This window comes from Pipistrellus hanaki (genome assembly GCF_964339955.1).
Source record: "Pipistrellus hanaki genome assembly, chromosome: 6".
NCBI classification, from domain to species: domain Eukaryota; kingdom Metazoa; phylum Chordata; class Mammalia; order Chiroptera; family Vespertilionidae; genus Pipistrellus; species Pipistrellus hanaki.
The window spans coordinates 11,905,532-11,923,073 of record NC_140508.1 but is presented as its reverse complement, the minus strand read 5'-3'; positions in this window follow the sequence as shown (position 1 = coordinate 11,923,073).

Sequence of the window (17,542 nt, the reverse complement as noted above, 5' to 3'; positions counted from 1 at the left end):
TGGTCCGCATCTCCTTTTTCTGGAACTTACCTGTGATTGAAAACAATTAGCAAAAATATTGGAGACTATGAATCCACAATTTTTTAAAGCAAGCAAGTCTGATAATAGAGTTTCAGCGTTCCATGGAAAACTAGATAATGCTCAGATACATACCTCCCCTTAGAAACTCACAGACACATTTGCATTTTATTGTCTCTGAAAAGTACTTCAGCAAAGGCACTCTTAACTTTGTGTAGTGTCGAGTTTTCTTAATTTATTCAATCATAGTATCCTTACATTTCCCCCACATAATGTGTATTTGTTCCACAGTGCATTTTGGGTAATGCTGCCATCAATGAAGTATGATGTATTTGAGTGGAGGAAGAAGTGGAAGTAAGAAATTTGGGTAAGATTAGTCAGGCAAACTTTTACGGAAGCAATGCATGTGGGGCAAGCTGATTTGCAAGTGAAAGGGGACTTGGTTTGGCTGCAGAAAAAGGCCGAAGATGAAGATAAAATTAATCTATACATGCAGGTGAGAGCCAGCGTCCCAGGCAGCAGCCTGAATGTGTGAAAGAGGCAGGGATGGAGTAGTGGGGAGTAGTGAGGAGTATGGCCAACTGGAAAGCACATGCCTTGTGGCTCATCTCCTCTGAATTGTCCTCCTTCACGAAGGTGGGTGTGGTGCCAGATCTTTTGGATGTTGTAGAAAGCCAGAGATCCAACTTTTTCATAAAACATTTCTGTTTTTAAAAATTGACAATGCAAAACTAAAAGCAAAATGTGAGCCAAATATATGAATATATATTCATGGTTACTAGTTTATGAACTATGATCTATTTGTTAAGAAAATTATTGCTAAATTATTTGATTTATAATAATTAATCATAAAGTCTACTTTATCAAAAATTATTCTTTTTTTTTTAAAGGAACTGGGATGATTTATTTTTAAAAATATATATTTTATTGATTTTGTACAGAGAGGAAGGGAGAGAAATAGAGAGTTAGAAACATCGATGAGAGAGAGTCATCGATCAGCTGCCTCTTGCACACCCCCTACTGGGGATATGCCCACAACCAAGGTACATGCCCTTGACCAGAATCGAACTCAGGTCCCTTCAGTCCCCAAGCCGACGCTCTATCCATTGAGCCAAACCGGTTTCGGCTCAAAAATTATTCTAATGTTGGGAATATACAGCATCCTAAGCAACCATGAGTGCTTACTTTCCATATCCAATTAGGCCAATAAGACACTGTTCTGAATTTCCCTCCTCTAGGTCACATTGCTGCTGTTTCCATTTACTTTGTGTTGTTGTTGAAAAAATGGAATCTGCCTAGATGCCTGCTACACTCTCTACTTCCCTGATTCTCTCCTTGTTCTGGGCTCACCTGCTGGGTCCTCTCTGCAGAGAATGTCACCCAGTGTGCATTGGCCCTGGATGCTGCAGCGTGTGGGGCACTAGCTTTGGGCAGGCAGCAGGTTTCATGAGCAGCAGAGAGAGAGTTCTGAGATTTCTTATCACACCTGATCCATGAGCTGGATATGGATCTCAGCACTCTGATTGTATTTGTACACGAGAGTTTTTAAACAGCCACTGCAACAACACCCCAACTCCAAAGATGGCACACAACTTTTAACCTTGATTAAATTAAACATTTTTTTAATTAAACAATTTTTAAAAAGGTATGCCCTAGTAGGAAAAAAGAATCTCCATAATGTTATTAAGAATGACCAATATTGGCATTTTACCTGGCATTCACAGCCCACTTAGGTAGGCGTGAAAGTTCACACTGGGTGATTTGAATGGAAAGATTGCCTATTGAATATTGCACCCTCTCAACATCCATTTTTTAGAACATTTTGCTTCCAATGTCTGAATCCTCCACAGAAAGAGGATGCTTTCTGTGTACGCTAGGACTTCTTGACTGAGGGTGATTTTCAGTGTCTCCCCACACACCTTGGAGTCATTTGGCAAAATCTGGAGACATTCTTGATTGTCATATCTGGAGTATTGCTACTGTCATCTCTACCCACTGTCATCTGGTGGGTAGAGACCAGAGATGCTGCTAAACAATGCACAGGACGGCCCCAAAACAGGCACTTCTCTGGCCCCAACCTCACTCTGGTTGACAAATCCTGGCCGGTGCCACCATGAAGGGATCCTGCTCTGAATCACCGTCATACACAGGGGAATTACTTGTAGTACTCACACCCTGGCCGGGACAGGGGCACGTACAGAACCACTGCCCTGTTTCAAACTAGAGCCAACCTCGGTCTCAGTGCCTTGCAGGGAATTCACATGGTGAGATCAAAGCAGAGCTATTACTGGGGCCACCACTTCTGTTACTGCTTCTCTGTGCAGGTGGGACCCAACCATGTCCTTCTGAAGGAAAACTGTTCTGAAACTATCATTTCAAAGACTTCATTAAAAAAAATCTTTAAAGAATTGGAGAAAGCACAAAATATACTGCATTTATTCCTTCTCCATGTATATATTTCTTGGTATCTACTAGGTCAGACCCAAGTGGATTGCAGAAAGCAGCAGAGCACAGATACATGCTGTCATGAGTCACAGGGCCTAGAGTAGGGTTCAGCAAACTTTCTGTAAAGGGCAGGACAGGAAATATCTTAGACTTATGGACCACACGGTCCCTGTCATAACTCTGTCACTCTGCCATTGCAGCTTTAATCAGCCATAGACTACACAACCCATCAACAAATGGTGAGTCCCAAGAAATCTATACTTACCCAAACTGGCCACTGGCTAGCTTTTTTCCATAAGCTGTCCCTTCTTTTCCCTGGTCTACATTATGAGACAGACATGATTCAGATGAATACTTGATCACTCATATTTCCCCATCTGTCTGGAATTCGATCACCCTGGATTTTTGCATGATAATTCCTTTGTTGTAGTCCAGTTAAAATGTCACCTTCTCAGAAAACCACTCCTTAACCACTTATCAAATGGCGCTCTGTCCCACCACCCTGCCTTATAAGGCTCATGATGCATATAAGCCAAATTATTTTGTATATTTTCTTGCAGAAAAGCAGAGACCTGGTCTGTTTTTATATGTATACACCCACCTCCTGGAACAGTGCCTGGCATGTAGCAGGCGCCACACACACACACACACACACACACACACACACACAGAGCCTGTAAAGGACCTTATAAGAACAGACTTAATAGTAAGACTTAAAATAGCTTGTGAGTGTGTGGGGGAGTCTAGTTTTATACCACATAGACTATCATTGAAGTAACTACCAATACCAGTAGCTAACACTAATTGATGAGGATCATATAACAGGCAATATTCTAAGTATTTATATGTATTAACTATTTTGTGAAGTGAGAATTAATATTATCATCCATTTTATAGGTATGGAAACAACAAGAGATTAATAACTCACCTGAGGTTAGTATGTCTGGGATTGAAATCCGGAAACTCTAGTTCTTGGTCTTAAACACTATGCTATTTTCACTACATTCTTCAACCACAAAAAAACAACAAAAACAAAAGAAAACAAAAAAGCCAAAAGCAAAAACTTGACTATACCAAAAAGATGTATTTATTTGGTCACATAATTCTAGTATGGCAGAGAGAGAACCTAATAAAATTTCAAAGTGTGGATTCCCGCCTTGGATTGATTTGGGGAATTAGGGTCCTGAATCTCCATGTGCCGCGGTGAAATGGGTCCGGCGGTCTTCAGGCTGCCTGCGGGGCAGGGCTGGTTTTTGTAGGGAGACAGCAGCTCAGCCCACTGCAGGGCAGCAGCTCCGTTCTTCCAGCGAGGAATGAATGGAGGGAGAATGCGACTTTACGGGCCGAGCAACAAATGCATCAAATATTTATTGCCAAGAAATATTTATTGCCAATTACATGCACATGAAACAAGACCTCGTCCTTGACCCAAAGAGCCATCAAGCCAACAAGCCAGGAAAGGGTGAAAACAGGCTGCCTCCAGGGGCAGTCAAGGAGGACGCAAGAAAGGGGAGGCGATGCCAGGAACAGAGACTGGGGTGTCTGTGGCAGCATGAGTGGCAGCGATGGATGATCTTATGACTTTATGAGAGAGAGGAGTGTGGCTTTTGGAGAAGGCACACCTGATGCCACCCCTGAAGTGCTGTCTGGAGGGGCCTCAGGATGACCACAGCTGGCTTTAAGACTCAGTCTAACCATCAGGACACTCACTTGGCACGAGGCACCATCCTAACAACTTTACATGTGTCATCCCTGCGTGTTCTCCAAACAAGTCCACGATGGTTACCCCATTTTCTGGGTGAGGAAACTGAGGTTCATGGGGCTTCATGATATTTCCAAAGTCACACAGGAGCACCATGTGTGGAAATCTGGCAGGTGGGCTCCAGGTTCCGTTTTTTAACAACTGCTTGAGTGCAGCTCCAAGCCTGGCTTCAAGCCCATTTATAGATGGAGAAAAAAGGCTTAGAGAAGGGCAGTGACTCCTCTAGATTTGAACCTGGATTTAAGTCCAGATGGAAGGCCCATGTGCTTTTCATGATCCTGAAATATTATCTGTGGTCCCAAATCCACTTTACCAGTAGCTCCCTATGGGATATTCTATATAATAAAATCCTAATATGCTAAGTGTCTGATTGTTTGACCTTTTGACCTGTTGCTATAATGTGCACTGATCACCATCAGGGTTAGCTTGCTGCTGGGGTCTGGCAGATCACAACTGGGCGAGATGGGCCAGGCATGCCCTGGAGTCCTCCTGCAGTCCCTCTCTGGCCCTGATCATGTACCGGTGGGGTCTCTTGGCCTGGTCAGTACCCTCTAGGCCAGTGGTCGGCAAACTGCGGCTCATGAGCCACATGCAGCTCTTTGGCCCCTTGAGTATGGCTCTTCCATTCGGCCTGTGCTAGTCTATTTTGAAGAAATGGCGTTAGAAGAAGTTTAAGTTGTAAAAATTTGGCTCTCAAAAGAAATTTCAATCGTTGTACTATTGATATTTGGCTCTGTTGACTAATGAGTTTGCCAACCACTGCTCTAGGGGGATGTCAGAAAGCTAGTTTAGGCTGATCCCTGAGGCCAGGCCAAGGGACCCCACCAGCGCAGGAATCTGTACACCGGGCTGCTACTCTCAAAGAATAACCTCTGAAAAGAGGTAACAAAGCCAACCTGGATTTGTTGCTCTTGAGAAGGGGGAGGTGAGGAGCAGATACATCTTGTGGGCTACACTCAGCAAGACTTCTTGTTGGCTACACCCAGTGAGACTTAAAGGCTGCCTGGCCATGACCAAGGACATCTAGGGAAGGGGAAGCTTCACTGGTGAGTATCTAGCCTCTGGGAAATGACATTCTGCTGAGATAAAGGAGACAAGTTTGCAGAATGAAGAAAATTTTATTAGTATTATTGTTCATCTTGAGTATTTTCCAGCAGGCATCTTCCTCCCCAGAACTAGCTTCTAACTTCCAGGATGGGGGCATTCCTCTTCTAGTCACAGGTCGTGAACAGTATATAAGTCAGAGGGCATCTTATTAGATCAAAAACTTTGAGCTCTAGTCTTAAAGACATATGCTCTAAATTTGAAAAGCCTTCTTTTAAAAATATTTAAAGCCAACCATTTCATTAAATATGTCCCAGATATCCAGACACGATGACTAGGATAATAGAGAATTATTTATAAAGATGTTCTGAGGAGATGATTGTACTAAGGAGATGGAAATCCCACCTTGTTTCCTCATTCACTCAGTGTGACTAGAACCAATACATTTCCGATGTGTCACAGAGATAAAAGGTCAAGTGGATTTGGGAGCCACAGCTACTTTGCGGGCCACAATGATTGGGTGATGGGTTCATGTGGGTCACAGCCTTCGGTTAGGCAGCAGCCTAAATGGATCAGGATAGAATCCACTTCACTTTTTAAACCTAGAACTCTTTTTAATTGTACCCTGAAGCCAAAAGATTGATCCACCATTAGCTGCCCAGATCTTGGAATTAACATATTCATATATTTACTGGCATCCCAGGGGGATCACCTACCCAACCCTCCAGTGTTATCCATTCCTCGCCCCTTTTCCCTCAGGTTCCAGCCACATGGCTTTCTCCCACTTTCTCTGAGCCAGAATCATTTCTCCCTGCCTAATACTCCTTTTGTGGCTGGAATACTCTTCCTTCCTCAAACTGATCTCTCCCAAATCATTCCTTCAATGACAGCCTAAAGTTCCCTCTTTTAGGAAGCCCTCCCTGACGTCTTCCTCCTCCCCAAAGCTGGGTAATTTTCTGCTGTTCCCTGCTATTACTACTCTAGTTTTTCTCCTCCATAGAGCTTACATAAATTATTATTAAATAGTCTTTGTGTTATTACTTATAAATATTTATTTTTCCAGGAAGCTAGAATTCCCTATAAGCAAGTTATCCATGGTATCTCCGTGCCTACAACAGTGTGAGTAGGTAGTAGTTGCTCAGTAAATGAAAGAACTTAAAAAAAAAAAGAACAATGAATGCATTAACAAACATTTGGTTAGTCAGTAACTTAAACCCATTAACTGTGATTTGGGGAAGTTGCTGAATGGCAACTCAGTGTCCTCAGAATTCAGACTCTGAATTCTGATACTTAATTCTGAGGCTTACATAAAATTTCTACATAATTTTTTTGCAAGCATATATTCTATTGTTTTGTTTTTTTCACAATCTTAGCAAAATACTGAGTTTAATCAAATAATCTGAAACCAATTGAGATGTTACTCCAATGCATAAAATCTATTCATTAATAGCATAATGTGCCACTGAAAAATAAAAGAAATAAAATAATTATGGCAGCATTATCTAAAGTGTGCTCTGTGGAGCTCTAGTTTTGTTGGATGTTAGAGGAAAAAGAGTCACATGATCAAGGGCCATTGGGAATTTTTTTTTTAAGGTAGATTTTGTTTGTTTCAGTGCAGAACTTATAGAGCCTTGAATATGCTAATATGCATTATGAAAACCAGAGAGGAGGATTTAAAATGAAGTGTTTTCTAAATCTGTTTGACCACAGAGAATTGCCTGGTCACAAACCATCTTTGGTGAGTGCTGATATGTGTAAGGAAAGGCAGGTTAATATTTCATGTTTATACCTGCTTTGGGAGAAAGAACGGTATTGATTTTTTTTTTTTTTTTTTTTTTAGAGAAACTCTTGCCTCTCCAACAAACCAAATTTTAGAAACAATTTCCCCTTCCTTGCATTGGCAAGCAACTTTCAATAAAGCGCCAGCTCTGTGTTACGGATTCAACATCAATAATAACTATCATTAGAGCGGAGGCCTGGAGTTCCCATTGTCACATTCCACGGTGAGCTCTCTTTGGGAGTCAGGAAGGGCAGAGGGCTTAGGGATATTTAAGAAGTGAAATCAGCGTTTTCAATGACATTTTTGATGGGGGGACATAAGCAAGGAGAAACAATATTCGGATCTGGTAAAATAATCAGACTATGGAATATAACCTCAAAATTGGACATCTGAGAAAAGTTTGCAGGGGTTAGCTCCTAGTAGGAGACAAATAATTCCGGAGGTCAGATCCAGAGCATGGGTTCTGATACAACACAAGGAACTTCAAAATAGTTTATGTCTGAAACTGAGAAGAATATGGGCTCTGCCAGTATGTGCTTGCCAATCCCCCTGTGAATAGTATTTCTGTTATATTTAATGACTATAGGGTATGACTCATGAATTTGATGGTAAACAGGATAGTCTTGTAGCCTCGGGTATTTTTAACCATCTAAGCAGAAAGGGGGAATATTTAGGGCATAAAAAGGACATGAATTTTATAATAAAAATAGCATGAGCGTTTGGTGCATGGGGTTTAGGTATCTCTGTGGAATACAGAGTTAAACAGATTACCATATGTTCCCTTCAGGAGCATTTGAAAAATGAAGACCAAATGTGTTTTATAGAATGATGTTCTTCATAATGCAGATAGCCACTGATGTGAAGCTGCAGCTAAAATAAATATGATACCTTTTGAGTGCTATTCGCAGACACTAGTGACCTATCAATTTCCCTATCTCGGGAAAAGCGAACTGGAGGATGACAGCTCACTCCCAGAAGAGTGGTTGATATATGTTAAGTGGCTGTGTCTCTGCTTCTGATTATTAATTGTGGCTAATATAAAGCAAGCAGATGTCCCCAGACTATGCAAACCCATCTTGGAACGGGGAGGTCCTCAGGCATCATTAAAAGAGACCCCATTGTAGAGTTTAGAAGCTCCAGGCCCGGGTTTCTGCCTGTGCTGAGTACCTGGAGACCACAAATATTTAAGCTTCAGAGACTCTCACATTTCAGGCCCTGGGAGGAGTCCTGCCAATGGGTTGCCATGGTGATGTGTATCCATAACATCTGTGAAAATAAAACGTCTTAAGCACAATTGTTTTTCCCATTCCAACATTCCCTCTATCATACTTCCCTTTGAGTTAGGTGGCATTCGGGTGGCCATTGGCATTTTAAGGAACTGTCTATATAAACTATGAATTAGGGAATTAATTTATTTGGAGGTTAATATGATATATTTGTGTTCTTCCTTACCACTTTCATTTATAGTTGAGGTACCACTAGTATCCTGGGATAGCGCTGGCTTCTCAGAATTTCCCATACCTGCTTTGTCAATGAACCCAGTGCTGTGATGGGAAGGTGCAAGGTCAATGGCAGCCCTGCAGTGTGAACATAACCTAAGGTGTCTGCACCACCAATGGGCAGTAAGAGGGAAATATGCTTTGAGATGTAAGAAGTGGGAAGCTAGCCTCTGGAATATTCTTCCAAGCATCAGATCTATATACCAGTGAGTGGGGGATTTGATTCTCATTAACACTGAATCAAACTGGAAGTTCTGTCCTCTCAGGAGTGTACTCACTAATGCAAGCTATACATTTATAAATGTGCCATACATTACTTGGTTGTTGATGGGAATTTTTAAAATTATCATATTCCTGCTGTTTAAATGTCTTGCTGATTTGACACAGAACACTAGCATAAAATTCAGAATACACCAGGAAATAAACCATTAGTGACAAGCTGGTAACTGGGGGCCCTTAATTTAAAGAGCATTTAAGATTAGTCACTACACAAAAACACTTGAATTTCCCTGAAATTCTAAAGCTCACATTAGGGAAGGAAGTTGCGCAACTTTTAGGACTATCCTAAAAATTTATAGGTTGCCATCAATAATGAGTTATAAAGCTCTCATGAGTATTTGTAAATAATAGAAAAAGTGTTGCTCAACCACACTGAGGGAAATATTTAAGTTATTTTTCCATTTTCTCTATAGAAAAAATATTACATAAAATCTTGGTCATGATGAGACAAAGAGCATGAAGCAAAAATGTAAGGAAAACATTCTAGATCTGTCAGTCAGTTAATAAAACATTGTTATTATTCTAGACTTCGTGATGATTGTTAATTTTTTTAAATTTATGATTTGTCTTGGTTTATATTTTATTCCAAATATTCACTTTCTTATCTCCTTGGTATCACTAATTTGAATTTCTTTTTAAAAAGGAAGAACCAAGTTGAATACATTTTAGAATCAACATAACCTCAAAATACCTTCTTTTATTGCACTCACCCTTCTTGGTGATATGAAATAAGAAAAGTCAAGAATTTTACCTTTTCATTTAAGGGAAGCCTTTATGGCTTCTCTTCTGCTTATCCACATTGTCAGCAGCACTACCCTTGTCCTTTGGGGTCATCCTATATAATAAAAGGCTAATATGCAAAAGGACCCAATGGTGGAACTACTGGTCACATGAGGGGCAGTGACCACCAGAGGATGCTCAATGTAGGAGCTGCCCCCTGGTGGCCAGTGTGCTCCTACAAGCCCTCAAGCATGCCTAAGCCATCAGTCGGATATCCCCCAAGGGCTCCCAGACTGTGAGAGGGTGCAGGCCGAGCTGGGACCCCTCTGTCCCCCAAGTGCACAAACTTCATGTACTGACTGGGCCTTCAGATATAGAATAAAAGAATGGTCATTTGAAGAAAAGCAAGGAGCAGAAGGAAGGTGAGGGTCTGAGCCATGCACAGGAAAGGCACCAGCCTCTGCTGCCACTAATTCCTGTTCTCACAGTCCCTTGATCTCACTCACTCATTTCCTCTTTGTTCCTTTTGCATTCTCTGCTGTAGAGTCTGACCAAGGTTGTGTGGAAGACCACAGACTCCAGCAGGGCTGGAACCCTGGTTTAAACACTCATTAGTCATGCAAACAAGACTTTCACCTCGCCATATCTGTTTCCATACCCTCACCTGTCAAATGGGTGGTTTCTACTCTTAGGGTTATTATGAAGATTCCAGAAGTTAATGAAGGTCAGACAAAGCAGTGCCTGGGGACATAGCAAAAGCTCATGAGCTCCTAAGGTTTCCTCTCACCCTCTGCCCTGTTCAATTTTAAACCATCTGTTCCCAAGCCTCATTCATTTATATGCCAATTTCATAGTTTTGTCATATCCAAGAACATTCTATAATAGCATTACATTTGCCTAATTTTTTCTTATCTCAAATTGTCCTAAGTAATAATATCAATGATATAAAGGACTCAGGGTGCAAGTTAACTTTTTCCCCCCCTAACATTGGTTTTTGTTGTTCCTTAGCAACTAAAATTAAAAAGTCAATTTATGTAATCCTTAAATGTATCTGTGTACCACCCACGGGATGGACACTGCACCGTAGGGAATACTGGCTGAATAATTGTTTTCACATTCACTTGTTTTATTATTAACTCACTAATTTACTAATTTCTCTAGTTATTTGTTCGACTGCTCCCTGAGTCATTCGTTAGTGAAATTGTTTTCCAGCAGAGGCTTCCTGAGTACCTCTGTGCTCCAGCTCGATCCTGGATGCTGATGGGATGCACACGTTTCCAGGTAAGTCCTTGCCTGGGGAGTTCACGGTCTCCTGAGGGAGTTGGAAGACTGATGAGGGAGGGAGCCCTGCACACAAACAAGCAATTACAGCGCCCTGTCACCACCACCTAAGAGAGGTGTGTGCTAGATGTGTTGTGGGCCTGGGGAATAGGTGCTCCTGCAGCAGGATGACTCCCAAGGGCATATACTCCGCTCCCTCCTCCTGACAAAACAACGGAGCTCATGATGCAATGGCTCCTGGTTGTTGCCAAGCTCTGCGGAAGTCAGCAAGGAGAGGCTTCTGCGTTGAGTAAGACAATGGAGAGAGTGCGGGAGGAAAGGCTTCTGGCTGAAAATGAAGATGCTTCATCCAGTCTTTTCTTCCTTCTTTCTTTCAACAATATTCCTCAAGCACCTACTGTGCCTGACACCGAGAGGACTGAATCTCCGCCTCATGGAGTTTAAAGTCTCTGTGGGGGCCAGATGTTATGATGCAAACAATCACACAGAGAACAATTCATTTATAATTGTGACAGTTGCCAGGGAGAATGTGAATAGAGTTATGAAAGCTCTAGAGAATCCAAGGTGAGCTAGGGAGTTGAGTGTGTCAGATCCGAGAAAGTGACACTTAAGGGCGGATCCAAAGAATGAGGAGAAACTGGCCAAGGTATGGGGGTGCGGGTGGTAGTGTGGGAAAAGCAACCTTACAAGGCAGAGGCTTCCTGGGTACCTTTGCCTGTGGAAGGGTTTGGGAGGGATGGGACCAGAGGGCTTGGAAAAATGCAGACACCTCCTATTTGCTGGATGTCAATGAGATATCTAAAAGCAGGGATTCAGGAGATAATGCCAGAAGCCAGGATGTTCCATGTTACCTGGGATGTGCAGGCAATGTATTGTCCATCTTCATCCCAGACGTAATGATAAAAATGTGAAGATTTTTTGGCAAGGAAGCTCCCAACTTGATATACATTTGGAAACCCACTCTGACTTTGGTATGGAGAATGAATTGGCAAGGGCATGGACTTGAACTGAATGCTTAAACTGGGGTAGGAAACGTGGAAAAAGGGCGATCAAAGTAATGAAGCCAAGGAGAAAAACTCTGAATGGATTCTCTAAATGAGTTAATTGCCAAGATAATCCCCTCAGAGACCAAGGGGAGGGAGGGCATCGGGGAAACCAATGTCACAGCAGTATTTTGAGTTTCCTGTGACTTCCATGCCGTGGGAAGAATGTAGGCCAGTTTGCCCTCAACCTCTCAGTTTTTCATTTATTCATTTACAGAATGGAGGCAATAACAGCACTGCCTTCAGGATGCCCCTGAAGGCTAAACAAATATTGGAATTTCTGGCACATAGTAGGTGCTCAGCAAAATACAGTGTTAGGATTGCATTATGCTCTGTTTTCCATAGATGCTGCAGGATCCTGGCTTTAGCCCTGGCTTGACAAGGCATTCCAGGGGAGCAGCCATACTGTAAAAATATTCTTTCTGATAATGCTGCACATTATGGTAAATGGCATTATTCATGGATGTGTCAAAGGCATAAAATAGGAGATTTTGAGGCGATCACAGCTGTGAATGATTAATATTTTCTTCCCAAGATGCCAGGAAGGTGGCAAGGCTATGTTAATTATGACATGCCTGAGCCTCACGGTGGGCTCCCTCCCCAAGTGCCTGTTAATTTGCTCGTGTGCTGTGCAGCCGATGGGACCGGGGAACCGCACTCCGAAAACACAGTGGCTCTTCCGTGGCTCTTCCGCAGCTCCCGCAGCTCCTCGTGTCCCTAATAACTGCTTTTATATGTCTGCGGGAGGAAAAAAAAATTAACACCCCCAATCCAGCAACCATGGTGGGATTTAAACTGAATGTTACGAGGGAAATGCTTTATCAAAGTTGGCGCGGAGCTGTTCTTTTTGTTGGCAATTTATTTTTTTAAATTTTCTCTTGAAATTTTTAAACGCTGCACTGAAATCATGAATACCTCATTCGCACATACTATATCTCTCAAATTGTTTTCCATCGGTATTACGTGTTAGCTTTCTTAGGATCGTCTCCTTAGTATTTAAAAATGTGTTTTTACGTGTAGGGATGGTTGCCGTGAAAACTGGCTGCATTTTCGATGCCAGGAAAGCAACTCCATTTCTGTAAATATTTGTTTAGCTTTCGTGTTGTCTCTCTGTGTAGGAAGGATGTCGTTGTAAGATTGTTATTTCTAAGCCCCTTTTAAAATATAGGTAGATTAAAAAAAAAAAATAGCAGCGGCCGAGAGCTGTGTGCTCATCCTTAAGGCGAATGCATGTATTTCTCTAAACCCCATTGTGTCCTTATTACACTGAGCCAATTCCTCCTGCAATTTCCGCAAATCTCCCTATTCATATGATTTCACTAGAATCAGTCTCTGTTGAAAAATCTAGTTTAAGCTGCCTGGCAGTCTGAAAAGAGGAAGATCTATTAATTTAATCATTTTGTATGAATCATGTCTAAATGATCTCAGCAGAGAAAATGTGTGAGCCATTTAAATCCCATCATTACATATTATATAATAATTACTGCTAATTCCAGTTTGGATGGGCCACAGTTTGGCTTCCCATCCCCTGGAAGTGGAGGGTAGGATGACCTCACCGAATTTCGACTCTCCGAGAGCCTTGAGGCTGCCTTCTGCCGTCCTCATTATGGGCTCAATAATCATGTTGCCGTCAAGTGTCTCGCCAACTTCAGATCTGTTTTGTGCTCCTAATTAGTATTCACTTTGTGAGCGTGAAGTCCACCCTCAGCACCGGAACAGAACCTAATGCTAATCCCCGCCGGGTCTTCCTCTCTCGGACCCTGGTCCACCAGCATTGAGAGCTGGTCCCCTACCTAATTTCCCCCTCACCAGCCGGCGAGCACCTTCACGGCAGCACTGTCAGAATTAGAAACTTTTGACAGATCTGTAATCATGCGGCTCTCATCAGCTCTGTGCATGTTAGTCATTCCATTTCCACATTCCAACAGTTAATATGCCTTAATTTCTCTCACTTTGTGAATATTTAATTCCTCCCTTTTCAACATCATTTTTAGGTTGTGTGAATCATTTTCAAAGCCTTTGCTCTTCTCCCCGCACTCCCATCTGCATATTTTATGAAATGGCACGTGGAGTCTCGGAGGGCTCCTGATAGAAATGGAGCTGGCAGCCTGCTCATTAGCTGTTTACCTGGAGCTGTGTGAGCCCCCGATAATGGCGAGCTCCCATTTGGGTTGGAATTAGGATTCTCTAACAAATAACAAGCTTTCTCGGAACCTCCTCCACTTGCCTTCCGGTGCCCCTTCCCTCCTCATCTCAGAGTTTCCAGGACACTTGCTTTTGAGGGCTGTCCCAGGGACTGTCACAGGCCAGCTCAGAGGCAGTTTAAGTTCTGAAGTGGAGACACCAAAGCTTTAGCAAATTAGCACCTCCAAGGACAGAGGAGTTCCCCTGCAAGGACATATTCTGAAGGTCGGGGTGTTTGACCTTCCGGAATTTTGCAGATGCCAGAAGCCAGTTACCTGCTTTCACTAGACCAATCCTCCACCTGGGCTGGGGTTTCCTGGGGCATGGGACACAGATCGGAAATCAGGAGAGCCCCAGGAAATGGCTTAGCCATCCTCCCTGGGACTAAATTCCAGGACTGGAAAGTGGATGAGAGGGTCTTGAAAGGATTGTAGAGAGGAGCCTTCTCTGTTTTTCCAGGTATTGAGAGCAGGGCACAGACCACAGACTTGTGGTCCCCGAGCTCAGCATGAACATCTAAACTATTTCTATTGGCTGATCGCCTGCATTTAAAAACCAGGGGATTCATATATGAAAATTCAGGGTTTTCATTTCTCTTGAGAAAACAAAGACATGCTTATATCAAATCCCCATTCTTTATGGAAATGATTGGTCAGCTGAGGCTAGGCAGCGCCTGGCCCTTTAAGTGAGGTGTTGGCTTTGTGGTGCTTCTAAAACAATTTCATTGGCTTCCGGCTGGCTCCATTGACCTGGTCACAGTTTGCATTGGGTTTTGTATCTCTGGGTAAAACTTAAGAGTGTTGGCTTTGCAGTAGATTGAAATGTCAGTTCTGTTATCTCCTGGCTGTCTCACCTGGGCAAGGTAAATAAACACCTGTAACTTGGGGATAACAAAAGCAGATTAGCATGATAATATGCTGTTGCACATTGAGGAAATGCATCAGCAGCATGGGATAGTCCTGGTATATAGCAAGTGTTCATTAAAAGTGTTTGTTCTTGTACTTCTTTTTGTAGTATCATTAGTTTTACATAAAAAATAAACTGGATGCCAAAACCGGTTTGGCTCAGTGGATAGAGCATTAGCCTGCAGACTAGAGGGTCCCAGGTTCGATTCTGGTCTGGGGCATGGACCTTGGTTGCGGGTACATCCCCAGTGGGGGTTGTGCAGAATATCGATGTTTCTCTCATCGATGTTTCTAGCTCCCTGTCCCTCTCCCTTCCTCTCTGTGGAAAATCAATAAAAAATAAAATAAACTGGAACCCAAAATTGTAAATGAGCTACTTAGTTTATAAATAGAAATGATGTGACTAAAAACAATAAGAGGGGGCTGTTATTGGCATTGAGAATAGTTGCTTTATAATGTCTGCTGGAACAAAATCTTGAGGTGTGCCCCAAACAGACCCAGGTGACCAGCTGTGCCATTAATGATACTGTTGACTGTGCCACGGGAAGCGGAACCTCCCGTCCTCAAGGCACACATAAGCTTGTGTTCCTCCTCGCATTAGGAAATCCTCTAACACCTTTTGAGTTCAACAAACCTATACTTTTTATACAAAGTAAATTCCTTTGTACTAGAATCTGTTTCCTAAAGATTTTCTCCTGCTGAAAGGTTTTAGCCTCGTGTCACTGGGGCTTTTATCACCATGCAAAAATGATATACTATTAACACCTTGGATTTACATTGCATTTTTCTTCTCAACAGTTCAAAGGTATTAGATGGTTCTCAAAGCAACACCATTTGGTATTAATGAAGATGTTAGACCACAGGAAGCAGCTATCTATTTTTTTTTTTAAGTGTTCCTCCCTCCCCCCTCTCCTTCAAACACTATAATATTACATGCTCAGATTGTTTTCCAAGGAGATATTTGGGAAGCTCTATGGTTTGGTGATACAGATTTTTTTTTTATTCTAAGTTGTTGGGGCCTAGATTTGAATTTCTGATCTGTTCCTGAAGCTGTCTGGGCTTGCACTCATATGCGCATATTTTTAGGAGAGGTAAGTAAGGGTACTGTTTACAAAGCCTTGTGCAGGGCAGAGGGAACCCACCAGGAAGAGTGGAGTATCTGAGGCTGATGACAGAGGAGCCCTTTTACTGCTCCTGCACCTGAAGAGGAGAGGAAGGCCAGGTGGCCTGACTCTGAAGAAATGGGACTACACACGGGGAAGAGCATTTTATCACAAGAGGGTCCTGATCAGCTCATTATGACCACACAGGGAGGGAGTCAGCAGGAAAATACACTGAGCTCACTCTCTCTTCCTCCCTTCTAATTTCCTGGCGGTGTTTTCCTTGGCCAAACCCAGCCAGAAGCTTCCGGAAGAAGGATCTTTGGTTGTAATGCATACTGCTTAGCTTCCTAGGGGACAGAGAGCATGGGGATGGTACGCAGGGAAAGAAGAAGGGACAGGCATAATCAATTGTGACTCAGGGCAAGCCTTTAAACTTCTCTGAAGCTCCGTTTTTTTCTTAGTAAAATAGAGTTGTGTAGTATCTACCTCAGAGTGTTATGTGAGGATGAAATACATCAGGCACAGTCCCCTGGCACATAGTAGGTCCTTACTCGAAGGATGAAATAAACCAGTGCTTTGCATAGAGCCATTTTACCTAAGAGGCAACATATACCTAGGGGTTGGGTGCTAGAAGTTGTGTGAAGCTCTATGAAAATGTTTGAGCCCTGAAAATAGAAATCACAGTTTCAAAATACAAAACAAAACTCAATAAAAATAAATAAATCTCTAATCAATTTTATACAAATCACTAGAGGCCCAGTGTGTGAAATTGTGAGTGAGTAGTCCACCATTTCGAGCCCCGCCTCACTGTGCCATCCCCTCTGTGCCATGTAAGCACCTCCATTCTGCGAGAGCCATGAGCTCACAAGCCCCTCCTTGCCACACAAGCTGTGTTTGGTTGTTCTGGCATTACGGTGTTACAGCCACTGGCCTTTTATAATATAGAAATAATATGTCAATGACTTCAGCTGTGACCAACTCTCAGTTCTATGTAAGTTTACTTAAAAGGGATCTGTTTGACATGTGTATCTAGGATTTATAATATTCTCAGGTCATCTGTTTCAAATACTGGTTTTCCTGGAGTATGTTTTATTTAAATATTTACTATCCCCTCAATGTTGTTGACCAAATAAAATAATCAAATATTGAGCTAAAAAGGGTATCCGAGTAGAGTTATATGGAGTTTCATCCAAGGCGTCCCTTGAGGTAACTTAATCATGCAGGTGTTTGCACATTAAGTACAATAGTTGCTAGTGAAGAGACTAAGCAAGCAGGACCGAAGGAAGGCATCATCATCTGACCTCATATTAATATAGTTAAAACTGCTGGAGGAATTATGCCACACAAAAATATGCAGTTGTAAACCACACAGCACACTTCATTACTGTGGGTACAGGCTTAACGGGGTCCTCAGGGAAGAGTGGCATCCTCTGTGGGCAGCAGTGGATTCATCTTTGGGTGGCTGGCCATCTGGCAGGG